This window comes from Pogona vitticeps, chromosome 1 (assembly GCF_051106095.1).
Source record: "Pogona vitticeps strain Pit_001003342236 chromosome 1, PviZW2.1, whole genome shotgun sequence".
Classification (NCBI taxonomy): Eukaryota; Metazoa; Chordata; class Lepidosauria; order Squamata; family Agamidae; genus Pogona; species Pogona vitticeps.
In genome coordinates this window covers 170,400,527-170,415,189 of record NC_135783.1, presented here as the reverse complement: position 1 = coordinate 170,415,189, position 14,663 = coordinate 170,400,527, and the positions used below count along the sequence as shown (strand labels likewise).

The following is a 14,663-nucleotide window of genomic DNA, read 5'->3' as shown; positions in this document are numbered from 1 at the left end:
GGACAGCTAATTTCCTCCCAGTTGCCCCCCACTCTTTAAACTCACTCCACCAAGACATATACACATTTCAAAACCAAATTTTCAAAACACTAGATTGGTCAGATTAGAGCATCTTTTTTCACTGAGAAGTTAAATAAAATCACTTACCCCTGAGTAAATCTTAAGTTAGGAATTCCAGGATCTTATGTCTGTTATTATTTGCATTCTGAATTCATATCTTCATTTTATTCAACTTCTCTGTTCTTCCCTTGATGCTTTTCTTCACAGCAAACTAGAGGAAGCTGGAATTGGGAATGCTAACTTTTTAAAAAAAATCCAGTTTCAGAGTGTCTAGTAAGGGACAGCTAAGCTGCCTTGTGGTGGAAGATAAAGCTGAAAACTGGATTGTCTCCCCCGTTACAATCAAGGCCGCCTCGCTGACTGTAAATGAAAAGCAGACTTTCTCAAACTGCAAATGATTGTTTCTTCTGGCCCCAATATGAAGGATGATGTCACGGTTCCAGCACTGCCGCCATCCCACAGTTTTACATGAGCTCTTCAAAATAAATTCCCTCCTCCGTGGTTACCTTTTGGGAAAAAACTATCTGGAGCTTTTCTGTTTCACACATTGCTCTGTGATGCCCTGACAGAATCTAGTCAGAATATCAGCCAGTAGGGTTTTGTTTGTTTTTTCAAAATTTACTGAAGAGTAGTAAACAGGAAATGCAACTAGTTTTCTGTTCTTTAATCTACCCCCCCAAACCAAACATTTTCTGTTAGCTTGAACCAGATTTTTATACTTAATTGTAAATAGAAAAGGTAGGAATTCTATTAGTCATGGAATTTTGTTAGTTCTGAAATGTCTGTTTATTTCAATATGAATTTACCAAATATCACAGGTTTTTTTTAAAGGCAGGCAATGGTAAACCACAGCTGAATATTTCACTTCTTGAAAACCTTATGATGAAACAATGCAAAATGAAACAAGAGATCTTGATGGAAGATGAGACTCCCAAGTTGGAAGACACTGGATCTGCTACTTGGAAAAGCAAAAGACAATGTGAATAGTAAAGTCATTAATGACACAACTGGATGTAAGCCAAAATGACATCTAGTGGCTGACATGCACAGAGATGAAAGAAAAGTCCAGAGCTGCACAACACATACATTTGGAATGTGGAAGGTAAGAATTATGAACTGAAAATGGTAAAGCAAGAGACAGAACATTTAAATGCTGCAGTATTTAGTTTGAGGAAACTAAAATGGCCTGGTCTGAAACATTTTTAGTCAGATAAGTACAAAATGGAAATTACGAACTCAAAAGCAACAGAGTGGCTCTAAATCTGAATCAAGATACTGTATAGTACAAGTAGTTTGAAGCTATAATGCAAAGACTGACCCAATAGTATAAATCATACTTCTTGGAAAGCCTAGATGCTTCAACTACAGGTGCTGAAGAAGTAACTGAAACTTATTATGTATGTGTACAGGAAGAAATTAATCATACATCAAAAGACATGTTGGTAATCATAGGTGACTAGAAAGCAAAAGTAGGACACAAAGCAGAACCAAATGTTACTGGAGAATTTGACCTAAGAGTCAAAAATGACTCAGAATTCTGTAAAGTCAACAAACTGTTTCTTGCAAATATGTTTTAGGCAACTGAACAAATAACTGTACACCACCAGATGGCCATGAACTGTAATATCAAAAATTAGAGAAAAGCTGAAAAAGAACAATACAAGAATTATAGTGCCAAAATATAATTTAAATAATATTTCTGACAGATGTAAAGTCTGCATAAAGAACAGGTTTGCATTCTTAAACTTAAAGTTGACCATAAACCAGAAAAACTGGATTCAAACCAGATATATTTTCAAGGACGATTGGAAAAAGACAATTCTTGTAGTCAAAGTGGGAGGGCAAACCTACCTGAAAGATTGAAGAAACACTTAAAATTGATAATGACAGGCAAGAAGCAAAAGAAAAATGTGACAGAAGTAGGGTCAGAATTTTGAAAATAACTTTTCAGCAGCTATCATGTAGCAACAAAGATAACTATTATAGTGCAGAGAAATAAAAGAAAACAACAAAAAATGAAAGATCTCTTCCAGAAGATCCAATAAATGAAAGAGAAATGAAAACCTAGATTGGGAATACTGAAAGATCAGCAGAGGAACATATTATCTGAATAGGATAAAATCAAGAGAAAGCGGAAGCAATATAAAGAACTGTATAGAACAGGAGACAGGATGACAGATTTCTTTGAAGAGGAATCCTGTGATGAAGAACCCGCAATTCTAGGAAGTGAAGTGAAACTGCTCTGAAAGAACTTAGAAGAAAGGCATCATCAGGGCTAGATGTGATACCAATACAACTATTTCAAGCTGCACAGACCGAATCTATAAAAATCCTAACAAGAATATGCCAACAAATATGGCAAAAAAACAACAACAATGGTCCAGGATTATTCCAGTTCTCAATAAAGGGGATGCCAAGGAGTGCAGTAAATATAGGACCATTGCTTTAGTTTCCCATGTAAGCACGTTCCAGGTGTTGCAACAGAGGCTTTTAACTTATATAGAGTGAGATATGCCTGATATTCAAGCTGAATTCAAAAAAGGAAGAGGTACTAGATATCATATTTTATTAATTTTTAACCTCAGCTTTCTCCTTTAAAAGGACCTGAGTTGACTTACATAATTAAAAAAATGTTTAAAGCTAAAAGCACTGAGTATACAAAGGCTGTTTACACAATTAAAGACAATATTTAAAGCTAAAAACAATAAGTATACAAATACTAAAAAGGATCAAACAAATACCACTGTAAGAAATGGTAAACAAAAGCAATACTAAAAACACATTCAAAGCAGTAAGGCACAGCCAAAGTTCCCGTTAAGCTGGGTCCTTGTGCGTCTTTGCCTCCCTGCATGCAACTGTCCTCCTCCTCCACACAGAGATCCTGTTAGGTTCCAGTTACGACAGAACCCAGTCTGCAGGGGGCGGAGTCACACATGCATGCAGGGGTGAAGTTGTGTGAGAGAGGCAGAGCTCTGCCCAGCAGGGCTGAAAATTAGAGGGTGGATTGACAACAACCCATTTAAAAATCCACTCAGGCAGCCAGTTACTGAGGGAATGTTTGCCTGAAGAGAAAGGCCTTTGCCTGCTTGAGGAAGGACAGCAAAGGTGGAGCCAGCCTGGCGTCCTGTGGGAGGGAGTTCCAGAGTCTGAGAGCAGCAACAGAGAAAGCCTTCTCCCATTCCCCAATAAACACATCTGTAAAGCTGCTGGGATGAAGAGAAAGGCATCACCTCTTCTCTTAACACCAAAGGAGGCTCATAATGGGAGACACAGTCTTTGAGATAGCTTGGACCCAGGCCATTTAGGGCTATATATGTTAGAACCAGCACTTTGAATTGTGTCCAGAAATGGATCAGCAGCCAGTGGAGCTGCTGTAACAGGGGTTTTATATGATCCCTATAACCAGCCTCAGTCAGCAATCTGGTTGCCACATTTTGCAAATTTATACCGGCTACTGAAGTACACCGAGGAACTTCAAAAGACCAGTCTGTGCTTTATAGACCACTGCAGAAATTTCGACTCTGAAGTTCAAGTGAAGCTATGGATTGTTCTGAAAGAAATGTGTGTGCTTCAGCACTCGTCTTGATTTGTAACCTGTGTTATGGACAAGAAGCTACTTTTAGGACAAAATATGGAGAAAGAAGAAATGACAAAAGAAAGACTGCAGTTGAACATTAAGAAGATAAGAAATATCGGTGAAGAGACTAAGAAATTGGGAGAACATGGACTGGGGGAGCTTTCTGGAAAATTCAGGCTTTTTTTAAAAAAAAAATAAGTGCCTGGAAACGGTTGGCTGAGAGAAAGGAGGGAAGCAGCTTTTACCTACAAAGGACTGCATACATCATCCATGAGTTATCTGTTTGACTAAAACTTCAGTGCTATATGACTTGTTCCCTGGTACTGTGCTGATTAGAAATGACTTCAGCTGCGGCAAAGGGAATGGGGCAGAAACTGCTCATATCTTCATGAACATTTGAGGATATTTGAAGAGTGAAAGACCATCTTGAAAGATCTGGAAGATGATGGATAAAGTAAAGTAGGACCCCCCATATCTGCTGGGGATTGGTTCCATGAGTCCCACAGACACTGAAAACCATGTAGAAACATCTCTCTCTCTCTCTCTCTCTCTCTGTGTGTGTGTGTGTTTGTGCGTACATAAAAGGGCAAAAAAGAAAAAAGATTTTCACATGCATTACCAGAACTGGCCAGTAGAGGGTGCCATAGACCATTCTATGTATTCTTCACTAACAAGTAGTCATTGCACAGTCTCCCCCATCTGGTGGCCTGTTATGGTAATACATGTGAAAATAGTTTTTTCTAGATCTTTTTCTTTTAATATTAATAACATTTTCAGACCATGCATACTGATCCTGCAGATACGGGAGTCCTACTGTATAAAACAGAGGTTCAGATGTTACTTAGGTTTGCTTAGGATGCAGTCACACATGCCAGAAGAACCCGTTATATTGATTCTGCCATTCTTTAATTCATTTTCTAAATTTCCATTCACGCAGCACAGAAGTTAAAATCAGTTCATTTGGTTAGCCAATCATTTGTTTGTTTTCCACCTCACCAGCCTGGCCTTATCATTTTGGTGAGTGTGAATGTTGCTGTTGATTTATTAACTTTGCAAACGGGATAGGTTTAGGGGTGTCATGGTGACTGCATGGCCAACATGCTTGTACCCCTTAAAAACAAAATTTTGCAAATGGTATTAAGATATGATATAGGGATCACTGAGGGCATAATTTGGACCACACACACACAAAAAGACTCTCTGTGTTTGTGTGTAGAACTTGCCATCCTTCCCCTGGATGCAACATTTCTCACACCTATGTGATGCTGAGCACACATTCTTTTTGGCATGATTTGGAGCCTAGCAGGAGAAGACTCCCTGGAAAAGACCTTGATGCTAGGAAAGTGTGACGGCAAGAGGAGAAGGGGATGACAGACGATGAGATGGCTGGACAGTGTCTGCGAAGCAACCAACATGAATCTGACACAACTCCGGGAGGCAGTGGAAGACAGGAGGGCCTGGCGTGCTCTGGTCCATGGGGTCACAAAGAGTCGGGCACAACTAAACGACTAGACGACAACGAGGGGATAGGTGGAGAAGAGCACTTTGGTTGGCTGAGACCAGGCTCACCGCCGCATGGTGGCTGTGCAGTGCCCTGAGGCTGGCATCACCTCTGCCATCACTGCTCCAGAGATCATCCAGTGGCAGCAGCAACTAGCTGGGGAACTGAGAAGAACAGCTGACAGGCAGCTGGAGGCTGTGAGCCCCTCCAACCCTGGAACTGCAACCAGTCTCCCGCTTCTGCTGATCAGCTGCCAAGTGGAGTGGGTCAGCTGAGAGTGGAGTGGGTCAGCAAGCAGCTGAATGAGATAAGCCTCTCCAATACTGCTGCTGGCTTCTTGCCCTTGTTGATTGGCTGGGAGGTAGAGAGGAGCAGCAGAGAGGCAGCGAGCCTCTCTGATACCACAGCTAGCTTCCCACAAGCTTCAAGGCTCCAGTGTGGGCAGACAGATCACTTAAAAGAGAGTTTAAATAATCTGCCGAAGATAAGGACCTTTTAGGCATGGGCAATTCTGGAACATGTTCCATGCCACGCTTTTCTTTTGGAAGTTTGTGATGTCATACAGCTATCAAAGTGTGTTTTTAAAGCCATTATTTTAATGGAAGAACTCAGCTTTGCTTCAGTTTCCTTTTGCGCCTGTATTGCATTTAAAATAGTAATCAGCGTTTGCACAGGGGCTGCAGAATGTTTTCAGGGGCTGCTCAATGTTCACATCAGATACATTGCAATTGGTATTCTAGCCCACAGTCCCCCTTCTTTCCCTCCTCCCTTTAGTCCTGCCATTGGCTTTCCTTTTATGGCAACTCAGTTTTCAAATGCACATATTCCAAGGCACCCTCTTTCATTTTGTCTTGCTTGCTTCTTTTTCCTGTCCTTTTTTAAAAAAAAAAGAGTTTAAAAGCTCTATGTGCATGCCATTTGAGGGCACAAAGAAGAGATAGACTGATGAGGCTGCACCAACCACTGAGGGCCACCAGTAAATATTCCAGCCACCTCCCGTGGTACACTCAGTCACATTTCATTAAAAAGTGCAAGAACATATCTGTGGCTGTGAATCATAGCTATGTAAATTTATATATAAAACTGTATTGAATTTCTGTTTGTCAGAAATACTCATGCCTGATTAACTGTAATCCAAAATATTCATACCTGGTTCTTCTTCCATGAATGTATGTGAAAAACACTGCATACCACATGCCTCCTTAAGCTAAATGATAATGAAAGAGGACAATGCCACAATGTGGCCAGAAGACTTACATTTCTCTGAATCACAGCATAATTAGAACATCAAATCTTAGGATTTGGGAGAAGAAGAAATAGCTGCCAGACCACAGCCAGCTTGTGGTACATGTATGGGGTGTTCATGTGTGTTCCTTCTTCTACCACTGCTTGACCACAAGCTGGGTCAGTCCATGCTATACCATAACTCAATGGAGTAATGGAATGTCTGGGGTTCAGTACACTCATATTATACTTGACCACTTTCTTTATGCTGAAGTATCAACAGACAGGCATAATTAATACCTACTAGGATTAATATTACAGTACTCCCAATGGGTTTTAGTGGTTCTTAACAACATACAGATTTATGCTTCTGCATGTTGACGCATTCTATCGGTCTAGTGGTCCATGACACATAACACACACACTTCTCTTTACCATTCAGGAGATAAGGCTTCCCTGAAAGGTGATAAGGCAAAGAGGAAGATATTGGTTGGGTATGACTTGAGAAAGGTGATAATGCTTCCCTAAAGTTGATACCTAGTTATTTTATATGGCAAGTGGGACTACACAAAATATTGTGGCATATGCAAAGCCTGCTTTTTCCAGAAGGCAGCCAGTGGCTGCTGATTCAGTACTGTGTTGCTAATATTGCTTATCCACACAATAAATAGTTGATATAGCATGAGCAATGACCTAATAATTTAGTTCATAGAGTTCTTTGAAGAAAAACAGTTTAAATCTTCTACAAGGAGCTTGCAAGGCAACATACCAATACTGTGCCCACATTCTGATTTACAATAAATCTGGATTGTATTCTCAGAGTATCAGGGAGTCTGGCAACAATACTGTTTCCATCATGTCGTCATGGCATCAGAGCATCAGGGGAAGCACACAGTAGGTCAAACATATAAGCCACATAAAGCATATTGAGGTGTCCTGCTTTTGTGTAGCAAGTAAGCAGTGGTGTAGCGTTGGGGGGGGGGACAGAGGATGAAATATTGTTAGGAGGCACAACCACCTCTCTTTCCACACCCCCGTGCTCTGTCTTGCTGCTGGGCTAGCCCTGGCCACCCAGCCTCTTTATCTCCTTTCCTGCCTGCTGAGGTCGTCTGGTGGGCAGGGCAAGTCTGCCACTCCTGGCCTGGCAAAAGCATGGCACCAGGTGATGAAGGTGAGTAGACCGCTCTGTGGAGGACAGCGAGCCAGTAGCCAGTAGTGATGGCACTTCCCGGGGCTGGTGGAGTGGCCACAGCTGCTGCTGCTGGGTAGTCGGAGCCAAGGCTGCTCAGGCAACGTGGGTCTCTGCACAGAGGTTGAAGTCGCCCAGAAGTAAGAGGCTGAGAGACTTCAGCAGTGCAGCCGAGATGGTAGGGAGAGCACTGGTAGGAGGGTCATGGAGGGAGCGGTCCCTGCTATCCCGAGTCTTCCCCACTGCTCCGATATCAGGTGAAGGCAGTCTTGGTCGAGGAGAGGGTGTATCCTTTCACAGATGGCAACGCACACAGGGACATGTGAAGACTAAAACAGAACACACCCAAAAGAATACTATAAATAAATACCCCCAAAGCACACAAAAGTACATCATACAATTTCTTGCTGGTTAATAAGTGGGGTGATTAAAATGGCAGTTCAGAGCAGTTCACTGTGAAATACAGGCATATGTTGTCTGTTTTCAACCTCTTCAAACATTTCACAAGGTTAAAAATTAATAAAGCACCTGCCTACTTTCCCTGTGTTATGAACTGAGGAACATACGTATCTAAAGTGATCAAGAATATAAGTGCATGTGATGAATGATATGGGATAAAATATAGTGACTAAGTGTACATATTTCTAATAGAATATTGCTTACTCGTGTGTGTTTTCTGTGTCATGAAGTCAGAACCAGCTTATAGTGACTTTCAAGGTAAGTGAGATATTTAAGAAGTGGTTTTGTCAATTCCATTGTCCCAGTGAATTTCCATGACCAGGTGGGGATTCAAGCCCTGATTTTCAGAGTCCTAGAAGGTCACTCTGTCCACTACACCACACTGGGAATCCATTGCTTATCTAGATAATCTGGAAGTAAATGTTTCTGTTTTAGATGCATAATGTATTTAGCTTGTTTCTATCTGGTGAAAAAAAGAATATTCATTTATTCCGGCATCAATATGCTTGTCCTTAATCACCTAAAGGCACTAAGAGACTGGAAGCAAGCTGTTGTCAAGTATCATTCATCTCCACCTGGATAAGATGCTATGTTGCACTTTATGAATGAACTAACAAATGTGGCTACTTGCATATTTACATGCATCAGATCTCACCACAGACCAGAAAGTGGGAAATTGTCACATGCTGTGTTAATTATTAAGAAGTTAAACAAAACACAAACCTAATTATATTATTTACATTGAAAATGGGATTTTTGATGTTTACATTTATTTTACATTGCTGTTTAAATTAACATTCTGTTATTAGCCTAAACAACTTAAGAGAATGAAAGTGAAAAATTCCATCCACGATTTCGCTCTTTTCCCTCCTTTTGCCCCTGCTTTGAGCTTTAGAGAGACAGAAACAAACAGCTGCCTTCATCGTTTGAGACCTGCATTTCATCCACCCCACCAAAATCACTCTTTTCCTTTTGCTGCTTTTGCTTTTCTTCCTCCCACCTCCATTATCCTCCTCCTTTCTTTTAAGCTTGTGTTAGGACACCCTTCATCAGGGTGGGCAATGCGAAACGGAAGACACAAAAGGTGTTTTTTTGGCAGGACCTGCAGTTAAATGAAAGTTCCTTTAGAGAGTGAAAACTTGAAGAAAAAGTTTGAGTTCTGATAATATCAAGTTATAGAATCAGTTTTATCATTCCGTTTCTATACACATAGGACTGCAAGGCCCAGCATAATTTTAATATTTCCATTTATACTCATTTCTCCCTTGCCATGTGAGCTCAAGGCAGTGCATGTCCCTCTTCTCTTTCCCATTTTATCTTCAAAAAATTCCAGACACTCGGGGGGGGGGGCATTGGATTTCACTATTTTCTAGACAGCCATAGCCTTTGTGTTTCAGAGAGCTAGTTTTCGTTGTGCCTGTTGCTGACACATCCTAGTCTTAACATTACTAGAGAAATATTCATGCTAAGAGTCCAGTTTAAGGGTGTGACTACACAAGGGAAACACGAATTCAGTTGCATTTATTCATTGTGAAGTTGCAGTGGGAAATCGAAGTCTCTTAAATTTAGGCAGTTGCACTTAAATCAAATGCTTGCTTGCAGTTCTTGCTGTGGCCCTGCAGGTGGCACCATTACAAAGAACTGTGTTAATAAGAGGTAATAAGGCTCTTTCCCCTCTCATTCTCCTCCACTGTTAGCTTGTTAGCTTAAGAAAACCCCTGTCACCCTCTGAGCTTTGCTCTCCATTCTTAAAATGCTTTTTTAAAAAAATAGAAAAGAAAACAGGAGAATTGCTCAGGAAAGAGAAGTTTAAAAGAAAACAAGAAAAAGTCTAGGGAGAGAGGTTTTATCAGGGAGAGTGTGTGGTGGTGTTGCTCTGTGTGTGCTTGTCTTCCCTCATGAGGTAAGAGGCAAGGGGGAAGGTCCTTGGACAAACCACCACTTTGTGTGTGTGTGTGTGTGCGTGTGTGTGTGTGTGTGTGTGTGTGTGTGTGTGCAATGGCTCATCCTCCTTTTCTGCACTGGTTCAAGCAATCACATGCTTGAACCAATATGAAAGGATCTGTATTTTAAAAAGTAGAAGCCTTCCTCATGGTGATGGTGGTGGTGAGGACTACAGTTGAGGGGTGGGATCCAGGCTGGTTCACATTTCCTATTGCATCTTGTGATCAATGGGAAAAATGCTAATCAGCCCACTTCAAACTCAGAATATTTCCACCATTTTTGGCTTATATGCTCCTTTAAGGTTAGCTATATCCAGTTTTCTCATGAGAAGAGAAGACTCTCTGGAAAAGACCCTGATGTTGAGAAAGTGTGAAGGCAGGAGGAGAAGGGGACAACAGAGGATGAGATGGTTGGACAGTGTCATTGAAGCTACCAACATGAATTTGACCCAACTCCAGGAGCCACTGGAAGAGAGGAGGGCCTGGCTCTGGTCCATGGGGTCACAAAGAGTCGGACATGAATAAACAACTAAACAACAACAACAATATCCAGTTTAATTTAATTGACCATCATATGTTAGTATAAATAAATAAATAAATAAATAAATAAATAAATAAATAAATAAATAAATAAATAAATAAATAAATAAATAATTAGTGCCTGTGTCTAAATGTACTGTAGTTCCAAATCAGGCTGATTCAGAATGATTCAAGAGATGTCTGAATCAAATTGGTGCTCCTTTGAATCTGAATGGAATGCACACAAATTTTTGTTAGTGATTCTAAAGTTCAGAAAGACACAAATAAAAAACAAATGCAGTTTAGAGAACAAGGAGTGCAAAAGAGGTGTGTAGTTTTATGACTGGCAGCTGTACCATCCAGTCCCAATGAATTATGTACCAAAACTCTCAAATCACAGCAGAACATGCTGAATGAATATGTTGTTGCAAGACTACTCTGGGCTTACCTGATCTTGTCACACTCAGCCCATAATAGGTTTCAGGCACTGGTTTAAGGCACTCATTGGTATCATATGCATATCAATGAAGTCTCACTAAAAAGTCAGTATTTTTTTGGATCCAGCAAATGGCCTTGGTGGCACAGGCTGTTATGAACAATCGGCTACTTTGTCTGCCAACCATGATTATTCTTTGGACACACTGTGGTAGTCTGGCCACAGTGATCAATGTGTTGGTTTGATGAACTGTAGTGTATGTGGGATTCCTCTTAAAAACAACTCACTATCTTTATTAAGGCACAACGTATGAAGTGAATTCCTATTATACCAGCTAGTTTACTATACATATCTGTGTCAAATTCAACATGCTGATGTTTAAAGCTCTAAAAAGACTGAACCCCAAATCTTTAAAGAAAACCTCTCTTGATACCACCATCTCATTTGAGATTCCAAAACACCACTTGATTCAGTCAATATCAGAGCGGCAATTTAGTTACTTAGAACAGTATGTTTAGTTGCACGATAGCTTCAGTTGCATAGGCTACTTGTGTGACTCATGTCCACCATTCACTGCCATCCATTTCCAAGATAGTTGCCAAACTGGAATTGAGCGCAGCATGAAATACGTTATCATACCATACCTCTTGACTTCAGCAAAGCCTTTGATAAAGGGCCCAATGATATTCTGATTAGCAAGCTAACTAGGTGTGGGCTGAATAGAACAACTGTCGGGTAGATACACAGTTGGCTATAAAATCGTACTCAGAGGGTGATGATTAATTGCTCCTTTTCAAATTGGGAGGATTGGGTTACCCCAGGGCTCAGACTGGGCCCTGTGCTCTTCAATGTTTTTATTAATGACCTGGATTACGGGATACAGGGAATACTAATCATATTTGTGGATGATACAAAATTAGGTGGAATAGCTAATACCTGGAAAGACAGAAACAAAACTAAAGGACTGATAATCTTGAGCACTGGGCTGATAACAAAAGAATGAAATTTAACAGGGATAAGTGCAATGTTCTACACCTAGAGGAAAAATAACAACAAATGCACAGTTACAAGAAGGGAGACACTTGGCTCAGTACAGTGGTGCCTTGACTTGCGAATGTCCCTACTTGCAAATGAATCGAGTTACAAATGGCTCCGTTCACAAAAAGTTGCTTCAACCTGCGAACGGAGCCTCGATTTACGAACAAAAAGAAAAAAAGAAAAAGATCTTTCCTGCCTTTTTTTGACTTAAGTTTTGACTTAAGTTTTTGACTAAGTTTTGACTTAGGTCAAAAGAAGAAGAAGAAGACATTCGCCCCCTAGTGGTAGAGTACAGATTGACCGACTTTGTATTATTTCCCATGGGAACGAATGCCTCTACCTACAAACAGCGCCATGGCATAGGAACAAAAACCAGCAAATACGGATTAAATGGTTTTCAATGCATTCCTATGGAAAAGTTTGCCTTGACTTACGAACTTTCTGATGTACGAACGCCATCCCAATACAGATTAAGTACCACTGCATTACTACAAGTGAGAAGGATCTTGGAATTGCTGTAGGTCAAAAGCAGAATATGAGTCCACAGTGTGATGTGGCTCCAAAAAGGCAAATGCTGTTTTAGGTTGTGTTAATCTAGCATATCTAGATGAATCAGAAACAAAATATTGTGGCACCTTAAAGACTAATTGTTATATTTCAGTGTTTCAGTGTGAGCTTTCATGAATAGATCCACTTCTGAATGGATATACTAGTAATAGACTGAAAATGTGGATGTATTCACAAAAGCTCGTGTTGAAAGCATTGAAATATAACAGATTTTTAGTTTTTGGTTTTTGTGCTTAGCATTTGAGTTTGCTTCATTTCAGTTTCCCAAAATATTTCCAAAGGAAATTCAATATATTTATTTATTGTTTGCCGTTTACTCAGATCTATTGTAATCTTTGCTGCTTCCCAATACAATAATTACATATGTTTGGTTCTTGTGCCCAGTAGAACTCCTTTGAAAAAAAGCTCTATGCCAACATGATTTTGCGAAAGTCGTGAGTGCTAAGATTCACTACTGAAAAGGTGCAAAGATCCTATATAGGTGTACATGCTCAGAACACAAGTGCTCTGAGAATTTACCTAATAACCTTAATAATTACATGCCATCAAGACAATTTCAACTTATATCAAACCTTTTCAGGTTATTCTAGGTACAGAGTTCTCCCTTATTGTGGAGGTGCTGTGGGACTCTGTGTTTTTAAGCTACACAGACTCCTTTTTTTCCTAGGAGCCACAGTGGGGAATTTTTCTGTGTATAAGATGTCCCCATGTATAAGACACCCCACCCACTTTTCTAACCCAAAATTAAGAAATCAATATTTTAAACATAAACAGAACACATTTTTATTTAGTAATTAGATAACATTTGCATACAAATACTATCATATTATGCATCAAACTTTAACTTTATTCAACCTCTGGGCTCAGAATGCTTCTAAGCACTACCAACATGCTCCACCATCAACGAGTTGTGTTCCGATTGGTTTGTTCAGCATCAGCTGATATCAGTTCCATAAGGCTCCTGACTGTAGGAAGCTAAACCTCCTGATTGGAGGCAGCTAAGCCTCATGATTGAAAGAAGCCTGTTTGCAGTGGCAAAGTATGGGCCATTTTGTTCTCTCCTCAGCTTACTTCCATGTATAAGACGACCCTCAATTTTTAGTCTAATGATTTTAGGAAAACGTAGTGTCTTATACATGGAAACATACGGTAATTGTCAACCTCTGGCTCTGCTGCCAGGTACATCTCACTGAATTTTCCAGCCAGCTAATATGACTTACAAACATGAAATAAATAGAAACGTGATTGAAACAATGTAAGAATAAACATAATACAAAATACAATCAGTGAAACAGAGACAAACAAGTATGTGCAAATTAACCAAATTCTTAAACATTATACAACTCCACATAAAAAAAGAACAGGATCTAAGGAGCTAGCAAATACCAATACAGTTTTTCAGAGACTTTCTCTAAAAATCTCGCTATGTATTGAATGTGTGTGTATGTGTGTGTATGTTTTGTAACATTTGTGTATTTTCTGAATAGTAAATATGAGAGGGTCATAGGATGGGATTTTAATACAATAATGAACTTTGCCTCTGCTGTTTAGCAAAATAATGTTAAAGTTTCTCTAATTCTGATGTTATATGATATATATTCATCACAGGATTTTAACAGCATTTTTTAACATTGTTGCTTCATCATTTTAAGTAAAATATTTTTATTTGAAATGTTGATACTGTCCTCTGCTCATTACAGTTTAGACTGTTATGGGGGTCATTTCTTTTTTTAGTATTGGTTTTGCTTCATGTTTGTACCATAAGATGGCCATTAAATGAATAAGCAATGCACCTACAGAGGAAGGGTGGGTGTGACAGGAGAGTGGTGACTAATTCCAGGGCTTTTCTAAACTCAGAATTGTATGATTAAATATAAGCACAAGCTGAACAGTGGAGCAAATTATGTCCTGGCACATTTGGCTGGCCTTTCACTCCTGCACAGCAAGGTGACCGTTGCCAGCAAGGAATGTCTAGATTTGCTGGAATATCCTGGGTGGAGTCAGCCAGGCTCCAGTTAACCGCTTTATATGAAGGGAGTTGGTTTGTTTTTTTGAGGTGTACCCTGACATGGAAGATCGACCTGTTCTGAGCGGAAAAGAGGTGGGGCAGCATTACATAGTTACAGTTACTGTTTACCAACCTTTCCAAC

At 40.0% G+C, this 14,663-nt stretch overlaps 1 protein-coding gene across 2 annotated transcripts in view; it reads right to left on the bottom strand.

Moving 5' to 3' along the window:
• COL6A3 (collagen type VI alpha 3 chain) overlaps nucleotides 1-683 on the bottom strand; it is a 125,967-nt gene extending 125,284 nt beyond the window's left edge. Inside the window, exon 1 of one of the 2 annotated variants that reach the window (XM_020802374.3) lies at nucleotides 148-683. The gene's annotated coding sequence lies outside the window, so the exon portion shown is untranslated. The remainder of the gene's footprint in view (nucleotides 1-147) is intronic. The other variant, XM_072977174.2, reaches the window with a different exon arrangement.
• Nucleotides 684-14,663: the final 13,980 nt, after the last annotated feature.